Raw genomic sequence first — 15,793 nt, 5'->3', positions numbered from 1 at the left:
CACTCCCTCGCATCCCTCCGGCCGGGCATCAGCGCCTGCTCTCCCCTCTCCCCGAGCTGCCAAACTCGAGGGCCCAAAATCCCAGAGGAGCACTCTCGTGGGTCCTCTACACACACCTCTTTCTCCAGGAAGCTCCTTTTGGACCTCTGAAACCACCACCTGCAGCCACCTCTCCATCAAAGGAGTGGGGTGTGCGGGGTGTGATTCATTGGGTTTTGCTTTGGGTTCTTTTAAAGAGAGATCACAGAAAAAGTATATAGCTCCCCCTCTCCCATCTTGCATATTCCTTGGGCACACTGTTGGAGGAGCCAGGTAGCAGCGGCAGCGTTATAATGCAAATCACTAAGCGAGCAACTTTCAATGCTGTTGTGGCTATTTTTGATTTCTCTCCCAAGAACAGGCTTTTTTTAGCGTCCGTGTTGCTTTCCCCCCGCTCCTTTCCATTTGATTCCTCTAATCATGCCCTCCCTCCCTTCTCCGCTTGCTCCCCCCTCTTCTCCCAAAACATCCAGCAGTTATGATGCACCGTCCTCGGTCCTCTCCAGCGGGTCACTCCGCTCGGGCGGGAGGTGAGCAGCCGAGCGAGGGAGCGGCGTTTGCAGGGATGCGCTGGGGCAGAGCACCGCTGCCCGGCAGAGGCGGGCCCTCACCGCTGCTGCTTCATTCCTCCGCCGTCGCTTCTGGGCCCCGCCGGCAGCTCTTGGGGGCAGCCGACTTCCCCTCTGCGCCCCTCGCTTCTCCCCCTCCAACCGCGTCCCGGCGGCAGCAGCCTCCCAGCGCCACCCCAATGCCTGCGGGAGCCCGGCCGCTTCCCGCGGAGGAGCTAGCGCCGGCGGAGGGCCCTGCCCGGCTCTTCGCTCGGCCGCAGGGCGAGTCGACAGCACCTGGCCGCGTTGCCCGCCTTAGCGAACTGGGAGAGAGGGAGGGAAGGAAGGAGAGGAAAAAGGGTGGGAAGGAGGGAGGGAGGGAAAGAGGGAGGCTCCTCCGTGCGCGGGGAGCGGCTCCGGCTCTCAGCTGGGCGCTACCGGCAGCAGCAGCTTCTGCCGTGCTGCACCGCGGGCGGTGACGGCTCCCGGCGCGGCAGGAGCGCGCCGCTGCCGCGGGACCGCAGCTCTGGGGCGGGGGGCTCAAACCTCAGCCGGGAAGTAGAGACAGAGTTTTCTTTTTTTTTTTTTTTTTTCCCTCCTGTTTGGGCTTTTTTTATTACCCTTTTTTTAAAATCCCTCCCTCCGCTCCCTCGGGCTGCGTGTGGCAGCGGGGAGGATGCGCGCCTCCCCCAAGCCGTTCCCCGGCAGCTCCCGCCGCGGCTGCGGGGCGCTGGGGGCCGCGGGGCCGGGGGCGCGCTGGGCCGCACCTGGTGCCACCGCCATGCGCGGGCTGCGCCCCCTGATCTCCCCCGCCGCTTCCCGCCGCCCTTCTGTTCCTGAGTCTCCCTTCGCTTGTGTCCAGCATCGCGCACAAACGCACACGCCGTCACGCACGGAGGCACTCACTCACTGACTCTGCCGAGCTGCCCAGGCTGCCGAACAGCACAGCGCAGCGTCGCGCAGCCCGCCTGGAGCCCCCTCCCTCTCTCCCTCCCTCCTTCAATCCCTCCCTCCCTCTTTCCTCCTCCTCTCTCGCTCCCGCCCGCCCGCCCGCCGCTCTGAAGGATGCCCGGTAAGTAGCGACGAGGACCGGCACCTCTGCCGGTGCGTGATGTGAGGGGTTAGGGACTGCTGATACTGCTGCCGCCCGCCGGGGGGGCGCAGGGCGGGGGGACGAGGGGAGGGGAGGTGACAGCGATCCGAGGCAGGAGGCGGCGGGGCTCGCCGTGTGCTCCTCAGAAGGACTTTTAGCTGAGCGACCGGGGCTTGGATGTGGGCGCCGAGGAACGGGGTCTGTGCACCGCAGCGGGCACCGGCCGGGGCGGGGGCGCTTCGCCTGCGCTGCGGGTTGCTGCCTGCAGCACCGCGGTGAGTACGGGGCTCCGCCGGGGTCCCTCGGGGGCGGGTAAGGTGTGGAGGGTGCCCTGCCGCGCTTGGGGCTCCCTCCTTGGCGGCTCTGCTCTGCGCCGTGTGGGACCGGGGCACGGAGGGCACGGTGTCCCCCGTACGCCCCGGCTACTGCCCGCTGCTACTCCTCGGTTTTGGCCACGTCTCTGGGGCTGCCAGCGCGGTCCGGTGTTTCGGGCGCCGCGGTGCCACCGATCGGACACTGGGACGGAGCTCCGCCGGGCGCCTCACCTGCGGAGAGGAGCGCCCAGGTGCTGCGCACTGGGGGAGCAGAGTGGAGCCCCGGCCGGTGCCCCGGCACCGCAGAGAGAGGGTGCCCGCGGCTCCCCTGCCCGCTCCCCGTCCTGCACGCTCTGTCCTCCTGCGCTGCAGAGGGCTCCGGTGCGAAAACGCTTGTCCCTTCGGGAAGCATAATGTTTGTGAAATGTTTGCTATCAATTAGCGGGTGTCTCCGCTCAGCTCTGGTTTGCGCACGGCTAACTCCGCTCAGGCAGGGGCTCAGCTCCGGCTGCCAAATGCTAAGAACACCGTGCAAGGGGCTTTTTCTTCTCCTAGACTGCCTGGTGCGATTTGTGGGAAACATATATGAAAGCTCACAATTGCTGGCGATTTTTAAGTGGTCTTAGGTAAATCATTGAAATCTTTTTTCTTACTTCTGCTGGGTGGACTTTGTCAATGATCTCTTCTCACTGGGTTTTGAATCCTGGGTATGATAACTCTGCCATTGAAGCCAATGGCAAAACTCCCAATTGACTTCAGAGGAAGGCAATTATGGTCAATACGGAATGAAAGGGACTGGGCAGAAGATGGAAAGATGGCAAAGCAAAAGAGATGCATAAAAGAAACTTCCTCTTAGCAGCTAGCTCTCTAACCAAAGAGTTTTAGCAGTGTCAGGATTATCTTCTAGATTTTCATTGCCATTTTGCACTGGAGAATACTGGAATGATTTCTTGATATGTTGGAAATCAAGAGGGCTGAATCCCATTTTTTTACCCATAGACATTATAACATAATTCTTAGTAACTGATACTTTTTCCAGTATATCTTTTTTCTCACTTAAAAGTTGGAAGCAGCTGGAGACAATCAGATGGGCTCTCATTGACTTCAGTGGCCTGTGGATTGGGCCCAGGAAGGCTCAATAGAGAAGTAACAAGAGAACTATAGTACAGTTTGTAAGGAAAGGTGTTGCATAAGCATTTAACTCATGAACACCCTCCCTCTAGAGAGGAGAAAAATCTAAATGTACATTAATTTTTTATCCCATTTTATCCAAGTCTTTCACAGCACAGATACAAATAAGAAAGAATGCTTCTGATTAATAATTTAAATGCCCATATTCATATGGATTACAAAGAAGATTTTATGCAAAAAAAAATTCCATTAGCAAATGGAAGTTCTAGTTCACAGAATGTCCTCTGTTCAGTACAGTATTTAGATTGGGAGCAGTCAGATATATCATGAAGCACCAAATACAAATATTGATATTCAAATGGCAAAAGCTACTTATTCCTGTAACCTGACTAAACACTCTCAACTACTTGGAATGTCTTAAGAAGGAAAGTGTGATTTTCAAATTTTTTTTCCAAATCTGAGTGTTGAAGGAATACCCAAGAACCCCTACATGCTGAATTTGGTCAAAAACTTATCAAGTATCACAAATATGCCCATGCTCATGAACAATGTGACTATTATATTGATAGGTGTATTGGGGTGGCACTGGCTGGATGCCAGGAACTCACCAAAACTGTGTTATCACTGTTACCTCAGCTAAACAGGGAAGAGAAAATTTAACAAAAAGCTCATGGGTTGAGATAAGGACAGGGGAATCATTCAGAAGTTACTGTCACATGCAAAACAGACACATCTTGGGGAAAAATTTTAATTTATTACCAGAGTAGGAAAAGAAGAAATAAAAGCTAAACCTTAAACATCCACCCTTCCCCTCTCAACCTTCTTCCCCCTCCATTCTTCTTTCCAGGCTTGACTTGACACACTGATTATCTACCTCCTCCCTGCCAGTGGTTCTGGGGAATAGGGAATGAGGGTTGTGGTCAGTTCCATCACATGTTGTCTCTGCCGCTCCTTCCTTCTCAGGAGGAGGACTCTTCACACTCTTCCCCTACTTTGGTGTGGTGTTCATCCCATGGGAGGTGGTCCACCATTAACTTTTCCATCAAGTCTCCCATGGGCTTCAGTTCTTTATGAGCTGCTCCAGTGTGGGGTCCTTCCACAAGGTGCGCTCCTTCAGATGCAGATTGTTCTGGTGTTGGTCCCCCAAAGAGGGACACTACCCCAATGTGGAGTCCTCCCTCCACAAGGCCACAGATCCTGTCAGAATCCTGGTCCAGCATGAGCTTCCCAAGGGGTCACAGCCTCCTCTGAGCATCCACCTGCTCTTCCAGGGGCTACAGGTGGATCCCTGCTCTACCATGAACCTCCATGGGCTACAGGGGCACAGTTAGCTCACCACGGTCTGTACCAGGGGCTGCAGGGGAATCTCTGCTCTAGCACCTGGAGCACCTCCTCCCACTCTGTCTTCACTGACCTTGGTGTCTTGCAGACCTATTGCTTTCATATGTTCTCAGTCCTCTCTGTGAATGCAGTTTCTATTGCTCACTCATGTCTCTGGCTGCAATTTCTGTTGCTCAGGATCTTTTTTCTCCCTTCTTAAATCTGTTATCCCAGAGGTGCTGCCACCATTGCTGCTGGTGCTCAGCCTTGGTCAGCAGCAGGTCTGTCTTGGAGCCGGCTGGCATCAGCTCTGTGGGACACAGGGGAAGCTTCTGGCAGCTTCTCACAGAAGGCACCCCTGTAGCCTCCACCACTAACAAAATGCAATACAAGAAGAAAAAAACCTTTCTCATTTATGGTCCAATAATGATGTTTCCCTTTTAAGTACAACTTTGTGGTAATAGGCAAATATAAAAGCAAAGTTTGAAGTGCTGCATCTCTTGTGCAGTTTTTTTTGCAGGCATTTGGTAGAATTGTCATTGAAGTGAACTGAATGTGTCACTAATACTTAACTGTGAAAAGATTAAGATGTTCATGTTGCAGCGAGAAAAAAAAACCTGCAAAATGGACAAATGCTTCACTGATTATCTCTTCTCTCCTTGCAAATCTATAAGCAAGACAGACACCTCATTCTTAAAATGTCATATTGCAGGTTTCTTTCTAATTTTCCTGTGAATTCTAATGTTTCTTTTATCATGTGCCATATATGGAAGCTGAGGGTACATATTTTATGGGACTTTACAGGGAGTAAAATTTTATTTGAACTATTTTGCTGCTTCTTCTATTCTCCACTATATCTGCTGTTTGCTAACACGTTGTAATGCTACAACCTATTTTTGTTGACAATACTTCTATTTCAAGTCAAATGTGAAAAATATGGTAATTACTTCAATATTAAGAGGTTTGGATTTTTTTATTGAGTGGTATGGCAGGGTGTGATGATGGTGCTTTTTTAAGTTCCAAAGCAATGCTCTTCTTCTTTCTGTCAGCAGTTCTAAAAACTAAGATATTATTTGAATAAATCTTTGGGTTTGTCTGAGAGCCGTTGTTTGGAATTCTATGGGGTTTTTAATTTTGATGTTCTAGTACTTCTTCTTCAAAGATGCATATGGACATTCAGACAGATCCCATGGACAGCATGTCCAAAACAGAAATTTAGGTTTTTTAGTCTTACCTGTAACTAAAGACTATAAGATCTGAGTATTTAAGGCAGAGTTGCATGAAGCCAGATAATGAAGTACCAGGAAACTCCAGAACATGATTCTGAATAACCATTGCTCACTTTTAGCAGCTATATAAATCTCATCCTGTTTTGAGGAGTAAATGTTGTTCATCTTTATTCAGATGAATATTTCAAGATTATTTTTACTGTCTCCTGCCTGACTCTGAAACATGTTTATGCCCTTGTATTGCTATGGTTGTTAAGTGAATGGTGGCAAGCATTTACAGGTCTCTTGGTATTTGAATCTAAGAAGCAGCATTACTGGGATTCTTGAAAGTCACCTAAATTTTGTCATTACTACAACTTTAAGAACATTTTCAAAATAAATTTTATTGTTTGTTAGACTCAGAACACATTAATCAGATAATTTATTTAGGACTGTATTCTCCTATTCAACAATTTAAGAACAAAAGCCTCCACTGTAGCTCAAATCATTCAAAATATTGGTTTTAGGTTATACATTGTACATATGGAACCTGGCACGTAAAGCAGATGGTATGTAAAATTATGCATAGCATGTCTGGAAAGCCATACAATATCTAAATGCAGTGCAACAGAACAAGGAAAGAGTATCATGTGCAACTTAAAATATCAATCACTGGACTATGTCTAATCTCAGCTGTGCTTTGCTTTCATGTGTGTGTATTTGTGTGTGTGTGTTTTCAATTTTCTCTTATGACAACCAGGACATTTCCTTGATAAAATGCTCTTCCTTAGAAAAGCATGCAGACTGAAATTATATGCTACTGGCTAAATGAAATAAAAAGATGGATATACAAGAAAAACTAGCTGAGTTAGGTTTGGGAGCAGAGCACAAATGCATGGAAATTAAAAAAAAAAAAAAAAAAAAAAAAAAAAAAAAAAAAAAAAAAACCCTAAAATCAAGAACAGAAATTTCAATTGTTTAAGGCAAATGGCCAGACATCACTTACTACCAGGACTGTGTTTTTCTCTGTTATTTATGTTCTTGGTTTGCCCAACAAAGCAATAGCACTTAACAGTGCTTCTATCCTGTTGCATAAATACTGTGTTAGATCGTCCCTCTCTCTCTCTCTCTCTCTCTCTCAAGTATTACACGTCTGTAAGCACAAATTTTTTTCCTGAACAAACAAGCATTACTGTGCATTGTTAACACAATCAGATGAAATGGTAATTGCAGAAAGATTCACATCAGCAAAACCCTTAAATAAATATTAGTCTTTAAGCATGTGCTGACCTCAAGGGGACCTAATCACATTTTGTTGAACAAAGATTCTTTTGTGATCGATGACCATGAAAGGTAATAATTTTCCCAAGTTTATTCAAACATGTAAATCTGTGGTTATAAAATTTTGTCAGCACCAGACAACTTTAAATTTAACTTTCAGGGGAAAATCTTTAAATATTGCTAACTTTTTCTTTTAATGTTTTATATACTTTAGAAGTACAGGAAGCAATTAACTGTTTTAAAATGGGTTGCACAGCTGTACTCTTTCATATTTCTAGTCAAAATGAACTTTTGTAGATAAGATGTGAAGGATGATGTTTATAATGAAGGACTACTGCAAAGTGAACTTTACATATAATAATGGACTAACACTGCACAAGGTAGATTTTAATAGCCAATTCTGTTAGATTAAGACATTTTTCAAGGAGACAAATTGAAGGAATGTCTCCATGGGTAAACTGTTGAATATCCCCAAACAAAGGATTTTTAAGGTACCTGAGTTGATATACGATGTTTCACGCTACAAAATAAGTAAAAAAATAAATAGATAATGCCTATACTTTTTGTTCGCTTACCCTCTTAGTCCTTAGGCATTTTATTTTTGCAACAGAGTTGCTTAAGAAAATACAGCTCTGTGTCTGGGGGACTAAAGGAACACATTTGTCCTCATACATTACAGAACAGTGTGTAACAATTTATTTCCCTTTTGGAAATGAAAGAACTTTTATCCATTCAAATCACTGTAATATAATCTTGTATTATAATGGCTTGAACAATCTTGACTGCACACAGTTGCTGGAGTCTCCAAAGGACTGTCATAAATAAAGCTATTAGACTGTATTATAGCAGACACATATTCAGAGCCTACCAAGGGATGACAGGATTTTACATTACAGAAGAATATGGTAAAAAGTGTCTGCAAATTACCAAAAATTATTGGTAAAAGGACTTAATAAACTGGTTTATAATACATATATATGTGCTAGCTTTCTTTTAAAGTGTGCAACTGCAACATTAATATTAATGAATTAATTCTATGTAGAATTAAATGAAAAATGAGATGACAAATAAGGGATTTGTCCTCTACAACAAGTGTTTAAGCTTGCTCAGCAGCATGTAAACTTTCTGCACTAACTGATGGACATTTAACTTACATCAAAACCTCCCTTTCCAACCTGACATTGCTGCTGTGATGGCAGCCTTAGAAAACTGGCATCTCTTGAGAGATAAGTCACTTTACATCAATGGAAATGGATTTACACTTTATCCTGGATTCTTTGCAGACAGGTTTGTTTTTATTTTTCCTCTTACTTATACAAAGCATGATATTTGTCAGGTAAGAAGACAAAAATGAGTTTGGCAAAACCCTGAATGAACTTAGAAACAAATTTGGAAATGGTAGAAACATAGCAAAATGAAGTAAAAATATATATTAGGATGTGTTATGTTGTTGGTTTGGTTTTTTTCCAAGAGAGGGAAAAGTGCACTACTTTATGAAAAGATCCCTAAGACAGAAGTAAGACATTAAAAAAGTGCAACTGAGGTTAAAAATAAGATTATGAAAGTTGAGTTACCTAACATGTTCTGGCCATGGGAGAAGTAACTAAAGCTGACATAACAACAGGATGGGAGCCTAAAAAGAAGACCAAAGCCAGAAAATAACCATTTCCCATGTTGGAAATCCAGATGGCCCTAACAGATTTTGTGTGCATTTGTATACACATTTATCTGCGTGTATACATGTGCGTACGTATATACTTTTTCTCTTTTAATATCCAAATCTGTATAATGCCCTACTTTGTTACTGACTGATTTCCTCATCCCAGCAGGGATTTGCTGGTTCTTCTTTCTGTCTGACCATGAAGATGCAGAGGGAGATTTGACAACACAGTGAATAGCGGAGAGTGGTTAAATTGTCTCCTGAAGGTAAAACAGTAGGGTCCGATGGTTCTCCTGCAGAATGTTTTAAACCCAAGGCTACAAATAAAAGGCAGTGCTGTTAAACAAAACAAACAAACAAAAACCACCACCACCAACAAAAAAAACCTAAAACCCCCCCAACCAACCAAACAAAAAGCCCCCAAACAGTAATGAAATCCTGAAACAGGAGAAAACAAAAAGAATCCTTAATTCAGTGCCTGAAGCCAGTGTTACATTTTTATCCTGTAAAACATGAATCTGAAAGATATTTTGCCAACTACAGGCTAGTGTCGCCTACAATCACTGTCAATGTCTTCCTGTTTAAACTTGAAAAATCAACTACAGTCTTATACTGGAGAAATAAAAACATATTTTCTGCGACTGTAATGTGGAGCTTTTAGGAAAAATGAAGATGACAGTGGAGCAGAGGAGTACTTAATACTGCATTTTATTTAATACAGTAAATAGATATACCATTTTTTCATATAAAATTTTGATGCTGAAAAGACTGTTGAATGGATTGAGTAGAGCTAACTTTGTCATGATGTCAGAAGGAAGATCTAAGGAAAAATATTTTAGATAATTTGCTGCTGCATGTCCTACCTTTATAAGTGCTGTGTAAGTATAAATAATGTCAGAAGTAGCAGCAAATTCTTCCTCTTCATAATTTCACATTCCTGCCTCTTGTAAAAGGATTAATCTCAAATTTAAAGTAAACCAGATTTGCAGCAAGTAAAAAGTCTGCCAATGCAGAATCTATCAGTATAGTCAAACATGTCTTTATTTGTCTTCTGGTGGAAAATTACATTCCTGAGTGGTGATGCACAATCTGTATAAAATAATCTATTATAATCTTTTTGGCAAATAATTCTGAAAAAGAAAATATGACTGATAAGCTTTTTACCAAACAGAGTTTCACTCAGAGGTAGAAAAGGTTTGAGGAGAGCTAGTGAAAAATTTATCCTGGCATTAAAAGTTCTCAGTTTGCACATGAAAAAATTCTGGTTACCAATGACATTGCTAGCTACTCTTCCAGCATGCTGTATTTGGTGCTTTCTGAACTAAGAATGAAATTCACTTCTTTCAGATACGGCAAAAAACATGGGCTTCAAAAAGTCAAAATACAACTGCAGAAAATGGAATTCAGGCCTTCATTCTCATGTGCCTAAAAACATATTTCATTTCTCTGGTTGCTTTCCCAGCAGTTCCTTCAGGACTGCTCCCTGGCTGCTAGTAAAGTAGATTTAGGTGAGCGTGAAGCAACAGCTTTTCCTCCCTTTTGTATTGGACCTACAGCGCTGTAACTGCCCTTGCTTCCCTCCTGGTGGCAAAAAAAGGGATTGTTTATGGTGCAGATGCCTCAGAGAGGTTTTTGTATACCTTCCACAACTTAATAGCAAGGAATAACAAAGGATGAATTCCATGACAGAAGCTTTACTTGTGAGCATTATCCTTGAACAGAAATTATTTTCTTTAACAAAAATGTATTGAAAAGATTTATCTGTCATTAAGATTTCTCATTTCTTCTTTTGTAACAAAACTAACTAGAAACTTTTGCTTTGTTTGTTTCTAGAACAAAGAAACTAACTAGAAAGTTTTGCTTTGTTTGTTTCAGAAACAGAGTATATAAGTATTTTTAATGATAGTGCGTAATTTTCTTTTATTTTCCACAACTCGTCTTTTGTGGAAGCATGAAAGTATTTCAACAGAAAAAGAAGAGAAAAATGAGAAAGGGATAAAAATATTTTCTAAACTTTCAAACAATTTCTCTTTTACACAAAGGTAATATATCTGAAAAATGCCTCTTTGTCACTGACCACTTTGAAAGAATCTGTATTAAATTTTAAAAATCAATTTTTCAAATGTCAATTCAGAATGGATCAAAACTTTTTATCACAAAAGTCTTGTCTTTGAAGATATTTCTGTCAGGTCTCAAGTAAAACTTGAAGCTAGTTCAAATTTCTTTGAAATTTAGGGTTTTTTGACACATAAGTTAATTTAAAATTAAGCTCTCTGTAAAAAAGACATATTTTCATACATTTTCTGTGCACTGTGATAATATATTAATTAGAAGGTATATTTTTCATTTTTCTTAATCTATAATGCAATTTTCTTGTGAAAATAAGAAAAAAATTAAAAACTGAAAGAAGCCCCCAAAATATTGACACAAGGTTCTTGATCTGTCCCTAATAAAAACTTTTTTCTTCTGAGACTTTGAAGATTTTAAACTTAGTTTTTCAACTTAATAAAAAAGCATTTGAAAAGCTCCAAATATTTTTCCTGATGAGGAGAATAATCCTTGCCCCGTTTCCGAGCAGACACGACCTTGTGTGATGGTTTTAGGCTAATGGACAAAGTAGAAGTATTAGGAAGGTAACTGGGTGATTTCTTTGAAAGGTACTTGTTTAGTAGAGCTTGATTATTTTATTCCTGGTAATACAACTCATACATTGAGGAAGACTTTAGGTGAGAAGAGAAAGAAAAGGAAAGGAAGTGTCTCTTTGCCATAACTAAAGAGTGAGTGGGAAATTAAGTGTGTCTTTTTAAAAACTTTTAAGAGGAAAATGCCCTACAGCTGAACAATATATAGGCTCAGGATGTACGTTTAAAATGTGGCTAAAAGCTAAGTGTGCAGCTGGGAAGAAATCTGCTTTACTTGGTGTGGTGTTTGAGCACCTAAATCTGCATGGCTGTTGTTTATGTGAGCTGACACGTGTCAGTAAGTGGTGCTTACGGGCCAGACAGCTGCCCGCAGACCTGGCTGTGCATCAGCACCAGTGCTCTGGGTCAATATGGGAAGCACAGCACGGACAGGCAGCGCAAATCCCCAGCGCGCTGGTAGGCAGAAGTCGGCCACTCACGTCTGTTTATCCCCCAGGGGCACAAGAGAACAGATTTGTCAGGGTTTGTTTCTTTTATTCCAGTAATTATGAGAGATTAATTGGGAGTGTTTACTGTTGGGAGACTAATTGGGAATGTTTGTTGTTTGCATGTTTGTTTGGTTGGGTTTTTTTCCTATTACAGCTGCATTTCTGCTCCTTGCCCGTAATTTTTATGAATAAATTGAATGATGCAAGGCCTCCCTCTAGCTTGGAGCAGAGCACAGTCACTTCCATATGGTTAAGCTCCCTTAGCCTCCCAAGCACAGGCTGCATCTAGCCTCCCTCTTGGGAAAAGCCCCAAAGCTGGGCTAGTGCCCTAACTGTGCCTAGGAAACCCTTGGGAGACAGCTGGTCAAGTAGCCAAGATCAAAAGAGTGTCAGGGCCTGCCCTGACATTTTATGTTCTAGGAAAAAAAGTAGTTCCAGGGCATGAATTCATGCCCTACTACAATTTAACGCATTTCCATAGATGTAATCTTAGTATCATTTAGGTCAGCGTGACTCCAAACACATAGATGCTGTTTATTCAATTTGCTTGCTAGGAATGAATGAACTCAGTTGATTTAAACGGTGCTACTACAGCACAGCATAATATTTATACAAATAGTGTAGCAGGGGCTTAATATTTGTTTGTAATCAGCCATTAATTGTGGAATATATAATAATACTCTGAAAGCAGGTTGAAGATTTGAATGTGGTAAAATGTTTTAGAAAATGGTGGCTACTCTTCTACATACTTTTCTGCATTACTTATAGTTACATTTCTTATCAACTGCTGGGGTCATTTTAGCTAGAAATTGTTGTTATTGGAAAGCTATTATCTATTTACAGTGCATTTGTTTTCAGAAACTTATACAGTGTTGAAAAATCTGTTTTTTTCAGAGGTACAAAAAATTGAGGGTACTAGCACTTCTTTTAAAAGATGCATTACTAATTTTTGCCAAGAAGGCAAACTGACACAAAAACCTTTATTTGGTGACTATCAGTATTCTTTGTGTCAAGAAAACAAAAATAATGACAAATCTTTTAGGGCGGGGTCTCAGAAATCAAACTCCTTTAAGTTTTAAAATATTCACCTTTTAGCTAACTGGAAACTATGCTTACACAGGATATTTGGATAGTTTTAATATGTAGTTGAACGACAGTGGGCTAATTACATAAAAAAATAATATTTAATTTAGTTGTGGGGGAAAATACATTAAATTTAGAGTGGCTTGTAACAAATTTTTATTTCTTGATATTTAACATCACTGTGCATCTTTTGCAATGTCTAGAAGTCATCATTTCTAATCTTTCTTCATCTTTTATTGGTGAGATTTTGTGAGGTTTTATTATTCTTTCACTGATGCAGGATAGCACAACTTCAAAAACAGTGAATATTAGTCTGGGTGAGGATACATTGAAATGCTGCCTAGAAGAGACTCTACTTCTCAGCATAGTCCTACAATATCAGTTTTGTGGTTCATGAGTTGCATAAATACGTTACAGTGCTTTGGGGGAAAGTTACCTATCAGAGAGATAATAATTTCCCACCAGTGGTAAAATAATTGCCTCCAAACGCTGTGACCCCAGGTGTGTGGTAAGACTGAATCGCAGGGGGAAGATCATGAGGTCCCAGTGCCTTCTCCGGACATTACTTCCATTTGGGGTTTCAGCAAGCTGCATTTAATACCTCTGGAGGTTTCAAATTAGGAGAAAGAACAAATCCAAATACTTTAAACATTTCTTTCTCTAATTGATGCTTTTAGTGGAGTTTCAAGGAGTCTGATTTAATTATTACACAAGCACATATATAATGAACTTGATGTAACCAAATTAAAAATAAAACCTGTATCTGAATCTGATAAATAGGCAGTAGTCTAATACCAGTTTCATTATTCAGTAGGAGCTATTAGGCTTGACCAAAAAAGAAGTGAAGATTATTTAGAAAATTGAAACTTAATAAAGCATACCAGGATTTTTAGCTTAGCTTAGCTTAGAAGTTGAGATGATATATAAGTCACTTACTTTGTTTAGTGAAATCACTGAGTTCCCTAAAATTCTTCATGCTTGGAAAATTATGTGTAGCTTGCAACTCCATAAATATATTTAGAAACAGTAGGGTAGGAGCAGATATTAAAGATCCCTTGTAAACATTTGAGAGAGGTACTGTACAATTATTCATGATATACCTCTGCATATTGATTTCTAATTTATACTTTAATATATATTGTGCACACTCTCACCTAAATAGTAATGATTTTTTTCTCTTGGTATGGCATATAATGATTAAGGAGATCTGAGAGTGTTCTAAAAAGTTTTAGTTATTTATCACTGATACTTAAAAAGGAATAGTTAAGTAAGTAGATCTAAAGCTGGCCTGGAGCTTCTTTGGTGCGTGTCTGAAGCATATCTACTAACTACAACTATAATTCACTATCTAAAGAGCATCCTGCTCCTTGCATCCTGCTGTAATGCCTCTGGTGCCTCTGCCTTTATCTCTTCCTTCCCTTCAATTTGGTCTGCAGGGATGATAGCTCTCAGCGGATGAATACAACTCATGCAGTCCAGAAAAAGAGGGATTCATACCAAGCAGTTGTTAATGGGTAGTGAACTATGAGTAGCCAGCCTCAAATCTGGGTCAGACAAAGAGTTTTCCACAAGTTTGAGATTTCTTGAAGTGCCTTTCTTTCAAAGATGAGGCTTTTTTCTCCAGCCTGTTTCTTGGGAAAAACTCCAAATTAAGATCCAGCTTTGCAAATCACTTTGCAGATTGCTTCAATATCAAAACATTGTATTTTTCAGCAATAAATTGTCTATTAAATATTTCAGTCCATTTGACAAAGGTATTTTGAACAGATGTTAGGCTGAAACATTCAGGGAGAAAGATCATGACACATTTGGTGACAGTGTGGTACTGCTGCCAATAGCTTCCTATAAGCTGTGAAAGAAACAGATGTTACTCTGGCCAAAACTGTGCCTTCCCCTTGACTGCTTTCAGCAGGGTGCAGGCCTGACTCTGACCCCCACTCCCTGAACTAACCTTGAAGCTGCTGTTACAGGGATGGAGACCTCTCAATTAGCCTGATCCTGCAACTGTTTGACACATGCTACAGCAAAATTGTCCTTGCCTGACTGCGGCAGCTGCCACCTCCAAAGTGATACTGCCTACTTATAACTCAAAGTATAACTCTGTCATACATACACTTAGTGCAGAATGGCTCTTAAAAGGCATTTTAATCTGCTGGCATTTTAGTTCGTAGGCCTCTGGGGTCAGGTTGAAAAATTACACTAATGCTGAACTTACTCTGATATTCTGGGCAGCCTTCTGAATTTTAAATAACTATCCTCAGAAGGCTACCCTTTTCAAAAATTATCTTAAAGACTGCACACAGAATTTTAACTCTGTTCAGTTACCACACTGATATGCAGACTGAATTTTATAAAAATGTAGGGTACGAATCTCTGAATTTATGGATACCAGCAGTTATTTTAGTTTTCATTATCAGAGTATCTGTTCCTACAGTGCTAACTATATGAGTTCTGTATTACAGTAATTGTTAATATTTGCATCTGAATTAACTGTTCTGTATTGCTAGTTTTATCGCTGACTACCTATTCAAATATGTGAGATTATTTTGAAATCTGCATAGGAACTGATTCTTTTATAGTCTGGAAATAGACAAGGTGAAAGATACAGGTCCATTTTTCCAACCAATGGCTCTTCTTAATCCATTTCCTTACATGTATATACAGAAAAAATAAGATTACCCCCTCTTTGCGTTTGGAAATATTAATGCAAGTATTTAATATTTAGCTTATTCAGCATTTGTTGCTTCTCCCAGTGATCTGCACAAATTGTTACTGACTCTCATCATACCCCTCAGCCTGTGTTGTACAGCTTCTTCTTCTGCGGTGGCCTCTTCTGTTGCAAAGTTGATGAGTTGAGCTTGTCCAGCTCAACCAATTGGGCTCCTCTTCTGCTCCTCTACCACCTATCTCCTCTGATCTGACCCTGCCCTCAGACTCTTTCCAGAGTGCAGATTGCAGTGGGCATCCAGCCATGGAATGGGACCAG

The 15,793-nt window shown here is 41.6% G+C and overlaps 1 protein-coding gene across 3 annotated transcripts in view; it reads left to right on the top strand.

The window, feature by feature from the left end:
- The first annotated feature begins 272 nt into the window (after positions 1-272).
- The window catches only part of HS3ST5 (heparan sulfate-glucosamine 3-sulfotransferase 5), a 193,514-nt gene continuing 177,993 nt past the window's right edge, over positions 273-15,793 (top strand). The window contains exon 1 of one of the 3 annotated variants that reach the window (XM_068184289.1): positions 273-569. The gene's annotated coding sequence lies outside the window, so the exon portion shown is untranslated. Of the gene's footprint in view, positions 1,660-1,784; positions 1,956-15,793 lie in introns of those variants that run through there. The other 2 variants (XM_068184287.1, XM_068184288.1) reach the window with 2 other exon arrangements.

The sequence above is a fragment of the Anomalospiza imberbis genome, chromosome 3 (genome assembly GCF_031753505.1).
Source record: "Anomalospiza imberbis isolate Cuckoo-Finch-1a 21T00152 chromosome 3, ASM3175350v1, whole genome shotgun sequence".
Lineage (NCBI taxonomy): Eukaryota > Metazoa > Chordata > Aves > Passeriformes > Viduidae > Anomalospiza > Anomalospiza imberbis.
The sequence above is the reverse complement of the archived record's forward strand: the minus strand, read 5'-3'. Positions and strand labels throughout refer to the sequence as shown.